This window comes from Lissotriton vulgaris, chromosome 4_1 (genome assembly GCF_964263255.1).
Source record: "Lissotriton vulgaris chromosome 4_1, aLisVul1.2, whole genome shotgun sequence".
NCBI lineage: Eukaryota > Metazoa > Chordata > Amphibia > Caudata > Salamandridae > Lissotriton > Lissotriton vulgaris.
In genome coordinates, this window is record NC_141691.1 from 551,793,498 (window position 1) to 551,806,589 (window position 13,092).

At 48.6% G+C, this 13,092-nt stretch overlaps 1 protein-coding gene across 1 annotated transcript in view; it reads right to left on the minus strand.

Moving 5' to 3' along the window:
• LOC147722242 (C-C chemokine receptor type 4-like) overlaps positions 1–11,487 on the minus strand; it is a 29,194-nt gene extending 17,707 nt beyond the window's left edge. The window contains exon 1 of the mRNA XM_086966817.1: positions 11,429–11,487. The gene's annotated coding sequence lies outside the window, so the exon portion shown is untranslated. The remainder of the gene's footprint in view (positions 1–11,428) is intronic.
• Positions 11,488–13,092: the final 1,605 nt, after the last annotated feature.

Consider the following 13,092-nt stretch of genomic DNA (forward strand, 5'->3'; position numbering starts at 1 on the left):
ATACGGAGTGGAAATGGTCTGCTAGGAGTTCCACTATGTGTGCCGGACTGGTGTGTACCTCACCCTTAGAGTCCCTCAGTTGCAATATCGCTCGCTGGCCTCCCCGCGCCCTTTCCAACCATGCCAGGAGCTTCCCAGCCTTATCGCCTATGTCGTACACCCTGCTCGCCGTTGCGGACATATTGTCTCGCACTCTGCGGCGCAGAAAGTCGGTGTGACTCTGCTGGGCCAGTCGGAGTGTGTGCTGGGTGTCTCCAGACGGGTTCCCCTCGTGCTCTCGTGTTGCCTTATCTAGTTGTTCCTCTAGGTCCGTTAGCTCCTGACGTTGTGTGCGTCTATGCTGTGCGATCACCGAGATCGCCTGTCCGCGGAGGACTGTCTTGTAGGCCTCCCACAGAACAGTAGGCGACTCCACCGACCCCACGTTCTCTGCAAGATAAGACCGTGTGCTTTTCCTCAAGGCCCTGGTTACGCCCGGTTCTCTAAGGTAACCCGGGTAAATAGGGTAAAGTCGTCTGCGGGTTTTCTCCTGACTGGACAGAGTCAGTGTAAGCGGGGAGTGGTCAGAGATCCCCCTCGGCCTAATTTGGGAGTCAGTGAAAGTGAGGAGACCCCCCCCCCCAACGTCAGGAAATAGTCTATCCGCGACAGGCTGTCGTGAACTGTTGAATGGTATGTATATTGCCGATCATCTGGGTGTAGTCGCCTCCACACATCCACCAACCCTTGCGCTTCCATGAAGTCGTGCAATTTGGAGGGCCCTGGTGTTCGCGTGCGCGTCGGGTGGCGGTCTAGGGAGTCCTGTGCCACCACATTGAAATCCCCCCCCACAACAAGATCCCCTTCAGGGAGATCTAACAAGAATTTCCCTAGTTCCGGGAAAGCTATGGTGTGTAGCGCTGGTGGGATGTAGACCGAGACCACGTTCAGTGGCTTCCCCTCCCACTGGCCGTGTATCGCTGCAAAACGCCCCTGTGTGTCTGTTGCCGTTGATTGGACTATGAACCTCGATGAGCGATGAATCCATATCCCGGAGCCTCGGGACCCCTTTGTGAATCCAGAGTGAACTATCATGCTATAGCCTTTTCTGTCTAGGGCCTTCGTAGCTGTGCCGGTGAGGTGTGTCTCTTGCAGTAGGACCAGGGCGGGGTGTAACCTCTTTATATTCTGCAGGACCAACCCACGTTTAATCTTGTCGCCTAGGCCCCTTACGTTCCAGGACATGAGGTGTAGCGGGGACGTCTGCCCTACATTAGTGTCCTCCCCCATCCCGTGTGAGTGTACGGCCTGTGAATTTACGCTCGTGGACGACCAGGAGGTCTGTGCAGTGACCCTGTGTGTTGCATTGTGACAATACCCTCCTATATTCGTGTGCCCCATTGTAGCTATCCTGCCCCTGCGTAGAAACTAAAAACCAAAACCCCCTTCTACCCCCAACTCCCCCCCCTCCCTGCCCCCCTGCTCAACGGACTCAGAACTGCCCGCCCCCCCAACTCAGCAGAGTGCCTGATCCCGCCCCATAACATAGTACTTGCTCGCTGGGGTGAAGGTTTCTCCGTGGCCAGCGGCCCCCTTCTTCAGCTGCGGAGGCCTTTCCGCCCAGTGTCCAAGGCGGCGTTGCCTGTTCACATCATCTTCCGTTCAGTCGGACCGTGGCTGCGACTTATTGATCCCCGTCTGCATTGTCCTCCTGACGGTCGGATAAAGGGGAATGTATCTCTGCATCTTCGTCGTTGGCGTGTGAGCCCTGTCGGGAGCCAGCTGTACGGTGTTTGTTCTGTCTATTTGAGCGACGAGGGCCCGCCGCTCTCCAACCCTCCAGCCAATCCTGCGCCACCTCTGGGGATTCAAAAAACCAAGTCTTGTTGTCCGCTACGACCCGAAGCTTGGCCGGGAAGAGCATCGAGTACGGGATTTCTCTGGCTCTGAGTTCTTTTTTGACCTCAAAAAAGGTTCGCCTCCTCCGCGCCACCTCGGCCGTGTAATCAGGAAAGAATGCCAGCGTCGCATTCTGGATCTTAATGGGGGGCGAGTTCCTTGCCGCTTGTAAGATGGCGTCCCGATCCCTGAAATTGAAGAGCCTCGCTATGATCGGCCTGGGGTTAGCTCCTGTCTTGTGGCGTCCCCCCGGTACCCGGTGCGCCCTTTCGACTGTGAAAAAGGCGGATAGTCCTTTGGGCTTCAGGGTGTCTTTGATCAAGCTCTCCACATATAGGTCCATCGCCCTCGTGTCTTCCGATTCCGGCACACCAATAATACGGATGTTGTTCCGCCTCGAGCGTCCTTCCTGGTCATCGAGCTTGTCGCGTAGTTCTTTGTTCTCCTTCGAGATGCGTTCCATACTGATCTGGAGTTCCGAGACGTCCTCGACCAGGGACTTGGTCACAACCTCCATATTGTTCACCTTCTCCGTCATTTTATGGAAGTCCGCCCTTATTAGTGTGATCTCGGCCGAGATCGACCCCACCGTGGCCTGTACTTGCGTGAGGGCCCGCATGACGTCATCAATGGTCGCCTTCTTGCCTCCGGCCACTTCGGTTGTCTTGTTCGCTTGTGCTTTGGCGTCCTGTGAGGGGGAGGGGGAGCCGGGTTTGTCATAGGCAAAGCGGTCCAGGCGTGATTGTGACGCCCCGCCTTTATGCCCCTTGCCAGCCATCCTGGATTCGCCTGGGCCAAGCTACCTCCCTCCGCCGTCTACCGGGGGGTCGTCCCCGGGCCCCCGCAGTGGTTATGGGGATAAGAGTGGCCCCCGTGAGGTGTCTCAGTAAGTCTGCGGAATTGAACGGGCCTCCGGTTTGCGGTGGCCTGCCGGGTCACGGATTCATTAGCGGGGCGCGCAACCGATTGTCGCCGCCCTGGTGGACTCACTCTGTTCCCTTCCAGCACCGCGTACAGCGTCCCTGACTCGCCGGGGCTTCGTGTTCGGTTCCCCTGATGAAGATGGGGGGCCCGGGTTGTTCCCAGATAGGTCCTTCCGCTGTGTGGACGGGTGCCCTGTGCAAATGCTCCGCTGGTTCTTGGGCGGGGGTGCTCTCGGGTCTGGTTCGCCTTGCCAGGCGCTCCGATCGGCCATGGGGGGGCCGCCGTGCAGACACTGAGGCAGCGCGGTTCCTTCGCTGCCCGACTCTGCGCTCTGGCCGCCGCTGCTGAAGATGGCGGCGTCAGCTCTCCCCGTCGTCGCTTTGGGCGCCGGATTCCGTCCTCACCGGGCGTCCCCCTCACCTCAGCCGAGTCTCCTGTCAGGCAAGTCGGCTCCCCGCGGTCCGGTGATGGAGGCTGGAAGGCTCGGTCTCAGTCCACCCCGTCGCTCTCCGTGGTCGGGTGTTTCCGGCGGATGGCTGCCTGACCCAGGCCACTTCCTGTCGGTGTGCTGCTCACTGTGCCTCCCGGTCCGGATGTCGCCCACAGGCCCGCTCGGGGCGCTGACAATAACTGTGGATCCCGACCTCGGATTGAGGTCCAGCGATTTCGAACTGCCGCCGCCTGGTCCTGGGCTTCGCTGCCTTCCCGCCTGGGAAGTTTTGTTAACGGATAGGTGTGCGGATTTAACTGGGAGCCGCCTCAGTCACGGAGCTCTCCTTCTAGGCTGCCGCCATCATCGGCTGCTAGCCACGTCCCCTGAAAGATACTTTTAAGGCGTCTCTCTCTCTATGCCATCAAAATATCAAAAAGGCATGTAAATTGTATATTAGCAAGCAAATTTATCAGGCGGGCAAATCCTTTAAACAATTGTTTAAAACTCTTAAGGAATGTATCGATCCTCCTGCTTGTACACAGCCAATTTTAGCATCACAGGAATTATGCAACTCTCTTGCTGATTACTTCGAGGAGAAGATCAATTTAATCTATCAAACATTTTTGAATATCACACACCAATTGAGAGTGAAGTACAACAACAGCCCCTTCCCTAAATCCAGGTATTATAGGCTAGACAGTTTCCAAACCTTTACACTGGAGCAAATTCAGCACATGCTTTAAAGAGAAATGTGGATCCCCAACAAATCTTTGTCCGCCCAAGATTATAGCCCTCTGGCTTGCCAGCTTGCCCCTGGTGTAAGATTCTTATTCAACACTTTGATAGAATTAGATATCCTTCCAGCATGGGAATGAGCACATATTACACCAATTCAAAAAAAGATGTAAGTGGATCCATTAATCCTCTCGAATTGCAGACAGATCTCTCTACTCCATCTTTTAGGTAAGATGCTTGAAGTTTAATCAACAAACAGCTGACTACATATCTTGAAGTCAACCAGATCTTGGACACTTCACAATCAGGTTTTAGAGTCCACCATAGCACAGAATTGGCTTTGGTTGCCATAACTGAAATCATTAGGTGATCACTGGTTGCCGACATCCCAGCCACGATCGTGCTCTCAGACCTATCTGCTGCATTAGATACAGTGTCCCATGCCAAGCTACTTCTAAGACTACAAGAGATTGGGATTACGGGGTCTGCCCTGGCTTGGTTTCAGGACTTCCTGAAAGATAGAAAGCAGTGCATCTCACTGGGGTCCTTTAAACCCAGGCCTAGGTGGGTTGATAAAGGAGTACCTCAGGGGTCATGTTTGAACCCTACATTGTTTAATATTTATGTGGCACCCTTAACCAAACTTATTAGAGCATACAGGTTTGATATTGTGTCCTATGTGGAAGATACACAGTTTGTTATTTCCTTCGATGGAGATATTGACAAAGTGAAGGTATGCTTCATGGCTGGTATGAAGGCGATTGCAGGCTGGATGTCAGATAACTTTCTCCAGCTGGATCCAGGGAAAACTGAGATTATTTTGGTTGCGAAAGTCCAAGACCTGTGGATCCCAGATTGGTGTCCCTTGGAGCTAGACAATGCCCTCACTCCCAGTAAGGTAGCAAAAAACCTCAGAGTTAAGGTAGGCCAGGAATGAAATAGGGAGCAGGTTCTATCTACCACAGGCACTTGCTTTTTCATATTATGCCTACTAAAGAAAGCCCTGCCTTCCTCTGACAGCCAGAAAGACCTCTGTACAGGCTCTTGTGGTTAGTGGGCTGGAATATGGAAACACGTTTCTGTCTTCCATCAACAATACTCTAATAGCCAAACTACAAGTTGTGCAAAACACGGCTGCATTGCTGACCTGTAACTAGCCTCCCAGAACTCCCTTGACTCCTCTTCTACAACCCTTACACTAGTTGCCAGTAGAGAAAAGAATTGGTTTTAAAAAAAAGAGTCCTAATACCTCTGTCAGAAGCTCAAGCGCTATCATTCCACTAGGAATCTGCGTTCCAGTGATAAAGAGCTTTTTGTGATACCACACATTCGACGATCTAGATGTGGTTGCAGAGCCTACTCTTATTTGGATCTCACCTTCTGGAATAATTTGCCTTTCTCTGTCTGAACTTGTCCTGACTACAGAAACTCCAGGAAAGCACTTGAAACTGAGCTATTCTAGATCCTATACGTGCTCCCTTGAGTGGTTATCCTTTGTTTCATCAACTACTTCTTTTAAGTAACGATCGTTTTTAACTGTTTATTTGGTCTTATTCTGTCTTACTTCTTTTAATCTTTATGCCTGGTGATTGTTTCTGTTGGTACGTCAATGCATTACTCTGCCCCCTTTGCTCTTTTTAATATTGGCAGATGAATTTGTTTTGAATTTGTTGTGCTCAGGATTTCCTGGGTAGCGAGCAAGCATTGCATGGGCTTAAGATAGTCTTCCTGGTTGTGACGCGTAGAGATGCCCTCTTGAGTTTGCGCGTGCTCTTGTCACCAAGGGGGAAATGCTAATAAAAGCACACGCTGCGCAGACACGCAACGGACGAATGCAATGAGCACACCTAAGGCAATCTAGTCTGGGCCCGTCAGTGTCCGAAAAGCAGCCAGCGCCAGCCATTCAGCCCGTGGCACAATAAACAGTAAGTGTCCCCCACTTATGTACAGTAGGAAGGAGCTTTTAATTTTAGATCCCACTAACTGCACAGGGAATTGCAGCTGGAATGTGGTGGGGAACCATGGGAGGGAATGTAGCAAATGCAATTTCAGGCTAGCTCCTGGATTTACGTGTTCGCCTCAAGCTAGAAGGCAGCCTCATGCGAGATAATATAAACACAAGTTCAAGTCGGCCCTGATTGATGCCCGCACTGAGTCCAAGCATACACAGGACATCTTTGATTTACTCAATGATTAGCTTCTTTATTTGCTCTTCCTCACCGAAACTTGGTTATCTGAGAGCTCTCATACAGTGATTAAGATGGCTATCCCGGACTGTTTTAAAATCATCAGGGTGGATCAGGGATGGCAGAGGGAGGTGTTGAAATAGCGAATATGGCGGTCGAGAGTGATGAAAGTTGGTACAAGGTATGGGTGCAAGGTCACAGAGGGAATGATGGATGGCTGGGTGGAATGACAGGTTGAAGGGGGGTCCAGGCAGGGTACAGCAATGTCATATTGCCAAAAACGGTGGCACAAGTAAGAGATGGACGTTTAGTATGAATGAAGGATGGCACAAGGAAGAGGCGGGGGTATATAGTGGTTATGAAGGCTGGCACAAGCACTATGGGGTGAAGGTACTACGAGGAGGGTGGTATCGAGGGAACATAAATGGAACAGACTGGAAGGAGGGCGGTGGTACAGAAGTGAGGGTGGCTATGTGAGGAGAGTGAAATGGCCATGGAAGGTGGTATAGACCAGCAGGAGAGTGCACAGGTAGCTGGCCATGGTCAGGTAGTGAAGCTGGAGGGGTGGTGGTGTAGGCAGGAAGGTGAACAGTAAAGAGCGATGATAGATGCTGAGGGACATAAAAGCAGGGTGATATGGGAAAGGATGGCTGTATAGGCAAGAGTGAGGGTCGTACAAGGAACATGACCATTGAGGTGTTAGTTAGATAGGAGGACACAAAGCAATGCGGTATGTGTGGTTTGGACAGGCAGGACGGGGCAGTGATCCTGGAAGAAAAGACTTGGGGAAGATGGGGTGAGATCAGAGTGGCAGAGAGGGAGAAAGGTGGGACAGGCCAGATGGAGGGTAAGGGACAAAGTAGGGTGGTGTGAGGAGAGGACGTGGGTAGGAAGATCCTGCAGGTAGGAGAGTGACCCACTTGTAGCAGTGCTGTTCAGAAAGGATGCAAATGCCAGGGCGGGATTAAGAGCACTGGTGACACCAGCAGCAGGGGGCCTATAGAGATATTGGGGCTTCAGTATTTAAAGGGAAGGGGTGGCACAGGCAGTAGAAGAGGTGCAACCAGGGCTAATGAGGGCCTTGCGGGTAAGAGTACAGACAGAAGGGCAGATAGGGAGAGTGGCCCGGCAGAAGAGTAGTGCAAAGACAGGAGGGCACAGGAGGAGAGGGTGACAACATCCACAGGGGGAGGGGTATAGACAGCTGGTCAGCCAGAGATGGGTCGGGTGAGAAGGGCACAAAGGGTAAAGTGAGCATGGGAACAGAGTAAAAAGAGGGGTGAGAGGCACAGGGTACCATCAGAGACCCAAACACTCACCAAGTAGGTGGCGCCCCCCTCCCCACTGCGGGTCTCAGTCTCTGGATGGAGAGGTGCATGTCTGACATCTCACGTGCCCCACTGCTTACCAGGCACAGCAAGCTCTCTTTCGCGCCTACCCCTCCTATACCTTCTGCTTTCCTGGTACTTACGGTGGCACCTTGGTGCAAACAACTTTTTGCCACTAATTTTCCATTGCCATCTTGAATCAGGAAAGGGAGCCTCAAGACAGAGGTGGCGCAATCTCAGTGCAGGCAAACTTTGAACATTAACTGCACTAGAGATAATTTTCACAGAGAAGAAGCGGGGGTTTACGTGTATAAAGCAAACAAATCAATAGCACTGACATGCATGGAAAGTTCTGCCTGTAAGTGAGGCCACTGATAATTTTCGCTGCTTTGTCTTATGTAATGCTACATAAGACACAGTCACCGGATGAAAATAAACCGTGGCTGGAAATACAGGATTTAGGCTGCCATTACCAGAATTTTTTTTACTAAAAATTACTAAATCAGGGCATGTTGAAACATTTGTGCACAGTAATTAAGTATTCATGATCTTATGATACCCAGCTATTGATTTCCCTATCACAGGCACCTGGAGTGGCGGCTTCCAATTTCAGAGCATGCATGCAGGAGCTTGCCTCCTGGATGGATAAGAACTGCCTGAAACTGAACGGAACCAAGACGGAGGTGCTTGTGGTGGGAGGCAACAACTCCAGCTGGACCTCGGAATGGTGGCCTTCGAGTTTGGGTCCTACTCCCACCCCTTGCACTGAGGCAAAAAATGTGGGGATTTGGGTGGATCCTACTCTCTCCTATGAGGGTCACATTCGTCAAGTTGTGGGGAAATGTTTTGGCGTATTAACAAAACAACACAAAACGCTGGATCTTCTCCCATTAGGGGCTAGGAAGACGTTGATACACGCATTAATCATGTCCCGCCTAGATTATGGGAATGTACTCTATCTGGGGGCCACTGCTAAGGGCCTTGGTAGGCTGCAAGTTCTGCAGAATGCCGCCGCTAGGCTGACCCTTATGCAGCCCAGGAGAGCGCCTTCTAAAAAGGCACTACGCTTGTTGCATTGTCTCCCTGTCAAGAAAAGAGTACTGTTCAAAACACTGGACAAGGGCCCGGCATATTTAACAGATTTAGTCACCAAGTACGCTCCTAGTAGATGTCTCAGAACCAGCGGGATGGGGCAGCTGGCTGTTCCAAAAATAAAGAAGGCTAAGATGGGTGGTCGTTCCTTCCGGTGTCTAGCTGGCTAGATGGAGTGGTGTGGCTCACTGGTTAGAGGTGGCAGACCCGGGAGCAGAGGACGGCCCGGGACCAGGGTTCAATTCCCGACGTGGCAGGGTTGTGGACCAGGGTCAGCGGACTCGATAATTCTCACCTCGGTGCCTACTCTAACCAGGGATCACACTCGGTCATCTCCACAACGGCCCCCCACATATGCCGGGGATGCCTGGTTTCACCTTGGAGATACCCAGTAGGGACCATCTCATAGGGAAAGCCAGGACAGGTTCCCCAGCGGTCTATTCGCGCCAGGATACTCCGGTAGTAATTGAGCGCGTTATAAAACAGCATATAACATATAACATAGTTGCTCGGAATTGGAACAGACTCCCGATCCCTCTAAGGTTGGAGTGTTCTGATACCAAGTTTCGAAAGCTGTTGAAGACCCACCTGTTTGTAGCGTAGTTTGTGGCACTTTGCTGTTTTTGTGCTTGTTCTCTCACCTAGCTCCAAAAAGGGCCTCCCGAGTCGCTATGTTTTGGCCCATGGTGTAATAAAGTGGCATTCTGTGTTAGGTCTGTCAAAATAACATTCAAACATCTGGGACATTTCGAACTATAAGTTAGTGCCTGCATCTAAGCCAGTTTTAGCACTAAGGGTCTAGTTGCAAAATCACAAGGTTTGTGAGCACAAAAGTACTTGACTTTATCTACAAAACCCTTTTTATGAGTTTCAAATTTCTTTAAACTTGTAAAAAGACTTTTGCGATTGTTTCTGAATTGCAAAGAGGAGGGTTCATGAAAGGGGTTTTCTCATTCTCCTTTCCAATTTGGAAAGGAATTTATTGATTTTTTTAGACTGCAATTGTTGTGTCAAACCACTGATGAGCTAACGACCCCTGAGTTGGGATGGTAACTAATTAGCAAAGGGGAAGGATCCCATAAGGAAAAGATGTTGACAGTCTTGGGGTGGGGAGGCAGGCGGGGAGTGTTCTAAAAACTACCGGCCAAAAAGTGTCAAATTTCTACTATTTCGACTGCAACCGGGCAAATATTGAAGTTTTTCTACTATTGGCATGGCTGCCAGACAAACAGTACAAAATCTCTACTTTTGATCCAGTGGACAGGTAAATAGTGAAATGTTTCTGCTATTTGCAGGGCTGCCAGACAGCACAAAATCTCTACTATTTAGTAAGCAGCCGGGTAAATATTTAAGTTTTCATACTATTTGCATGGCTGCTAGCCGGACAGTGCAGAATCTCTACTATTTAACCAGTGGCTTGGTAAATGGTGACATTTTTCTACTATTTGCATGGCCACCAACTGACCAGTTCAGAATTTCTGCTGTTTAGCCAGCGGCCGAGTAAAAAATGATCAGCCAGATTCATGAAAGGAAATTGCGCTCGCAAAGGGCCAGATTCTGAGAATCTGGCCCTTTGCGAGCGCAATTTTTGCATTTGGGATTCATCATCCCAAATGCAAAAATCGCTATTTGCGAAATCGCATATTTGCGAGGAATAGCATTTAAGGAATCTCTATTAGAGATTCCTTAAATGCAATTCATTAACACATTTTAAATTGCAAATTCGCAATATTTGGCCACTATTTACCACGAAGTCTGACTTCGTGGTAAATAGCGAAAAAATAGAAAAATGCACTTTAGTGCATTTTTATCTGTTGCATGTTACACACACACGTGCCCTTTGGACATGTGTGTGCGCAACACCTGGGTAAATTTGCATTTCAGGGGTGCCATGGCACCCTTGAAATCGCTATCTTATTTGCGATTAGCAAATAGCTAATCGCAAATAAGGAATACTCCCCATTCATTTCTATGGGCCTTTAGGCCTTTAGGCCCATAGGAATGAATGGGGAGTTATTCTTTATTTGCGATTAGCAATTTGCTAATCGCAAATAAGGAATGTGTAGGAATCGCAATTTATTTAGCGATTCCTACATGAATCCCGTTTTGCAAGTCTTTAATAGCTATTCCTTAATAATCGCTATTAAGGACTCGCAAAACGGCTCTTTCATGAATCTGGCTGTATGTTTTACTGCTATTTGCACACTTGTCCAGTAAATTGCCACTACCCAAGAAAAAACACTGGTCACAACATTGAGACTGAACACTAGACACACTTGGGCAACGATCTACTAAGATTTATGTAACACAGTACATGGTCCAAATGTGTTGCTCTGTCACGTGAAAGAGAAAACACAGCACCATCTGTACAAAGACTGGCCTGCTCTGGTATCATTGACTGCACTGGCACACAAACAGTCTGCATTTTGGGAGGCACAGTTTCACTCCTTGGTGCTGAGGCCAGTGTGCCCTGCCTAGATAGGATTTTCACTGGAACCATATACTTCTCAGGATTTGTACTGCCAGCATATACTTATTTTTGTAATGTAGGAATTTATCATATTAGTCTCAAAGACCTGTAGTAATAACTTGCTATAGTATGCAGCATGATGCTGCTAATTGTTATAGATTAATTTATAGATTAAATGCTCACTTCACCCATCAAGATGTGAATTTTTTACTTGAAAGCTGAACAAATAAATCGTTCACTAGCATTATTATAAGATACAAAGTGTTATTCTGAAAGACAATTATCACAAATAGATTGCATAGTAGCGTCCTGTTAGCTAATTAGTAACACTATAAATTCAGTATTTTGTAAGGTAAATGGGTAAGAAACATACATTACCTACAGATTCAGAAATTGTTGATTGTCAGAGCTTCTTGATCTGCAGCCCTTCTCTGACAGCAGCCTGACACCCATTTCTTCTTTAATGTGTGTGTCAGCAAAAGCGTATCCCTTTTTTCTATGAAACTGGATGTTAGCACAACTTTACTGTCGTGTTTTCATTTCCTTCTCTTTAAGCCAAGGTCGGTTCCTTTTCTAATTTAGTAAATGTCTAGAAAAGGTATAATACGTTTCCAAAACAGAATGTACCCAATAGGAACCTCGACTTTAATTTAAAGTTAAAACAAATACAGAAAAGTGTTATTTTAAGCAAAGTTTCCTATGATTGTAGAGAGGCTATGAATTGCAGCCCTGAGCACTGCAAAGCCACTCGTGAGAAGGAACCACAAAACCAGGCAAAATGAAATGTAAAACAGAGGTACTGAGCGCAAAAGGTATTTTAAAATCTGACGATGGCTCCAGATAGACTGGGCACCTCCCCTTACAAAAGAGAGGGGCATTGTTGGAGGTCTGTGTCTTGGGTTCATTGGCCTGAGAAAGTCTATAAATTGCTGTTCTCTCCACAAGTTCATCAAAAGAAAAGACATTTTGGAAGAGAAAGGATCCAGGAGCTATGTTAGTCTACGGAAGAGTGACTTTGCAGGCTGCATTCAAAGTGGCATTTGACATGTCTTTAATAGGAGAATAAGAAATATTTTAAAAAGTGATGGGCGGAGAGCTTAAATTAATCTTAGCCACTGGTAGTTGTTCGAACCATATCCCAGTCCATCATTTTTTGACCAAGATGCCACTTCAGCTTAGACTCAGCCATATGCTCAGCAAGTGCAAAGTAAAAGGATATTTTTGCCAGTGTTGTTTCCAGCCTTTTAACCCAAACTAGATGAAAATAAACTTTCATATGTTTCAAATGGAACTGTTATCTGTCCATTCCGGGTGAATGGCTATCATCACCACGAGTTTTCAGTGTGGGCAAGACACCAGTTGCTGTTAATCTAGTCCAGTTGAAACCTGTTCCAGGGCGATGTCAATACAGGCCTCATGACAAGTAGAGGTGACTTTACACTCATCCCATCCTTGTCACCAGTGAAGCATTGTGAAACCACTGTAAAACAGTGTGAAACATACAACCAGTGAAAACATTGTGCCCTCAGGACAGGGTACAAAAAGCTTACCATGGCCAGCAGTTCCATACACCCCATCCACAATCCAAGTCATTTGCACTGATCGAATGAGGGTGTTGCTTGCTTGGGTGAATCTCTCTTTGAATATTTTAATTCCACTTGAAATATTTTTAATTTGCTGATATTTTACACAGTGCACACCTGGAGCACAGGGAAAGCTGTACATTGTATTGTACCCTGCGGGCCGTGTTCAGAGCTGGAGGTAGCTGGACGGCAAGGTTGATATTCTAGTCTTTGTCCCAGGCTGCCTATAAATGAGCGCGGCAATGTGGATGCACGCAGCGGGTGCACAACTGGCGTGCCTAAGGCTAGCCCATCTGCGCCAAGATCTTGCCAGGGCCCCTTATCAAACCGTCTCCCAAACGTTCTCCAGGGAGATGCTGCTGCAGCTAAACAGGGGTAAGCTTCCGCATTGTAATGCGGTTAACTTGAGTCAGGCCGGGGATCAATTGTGCTGCAGCAGTGTAATTGCATGAACCAGGTAGAA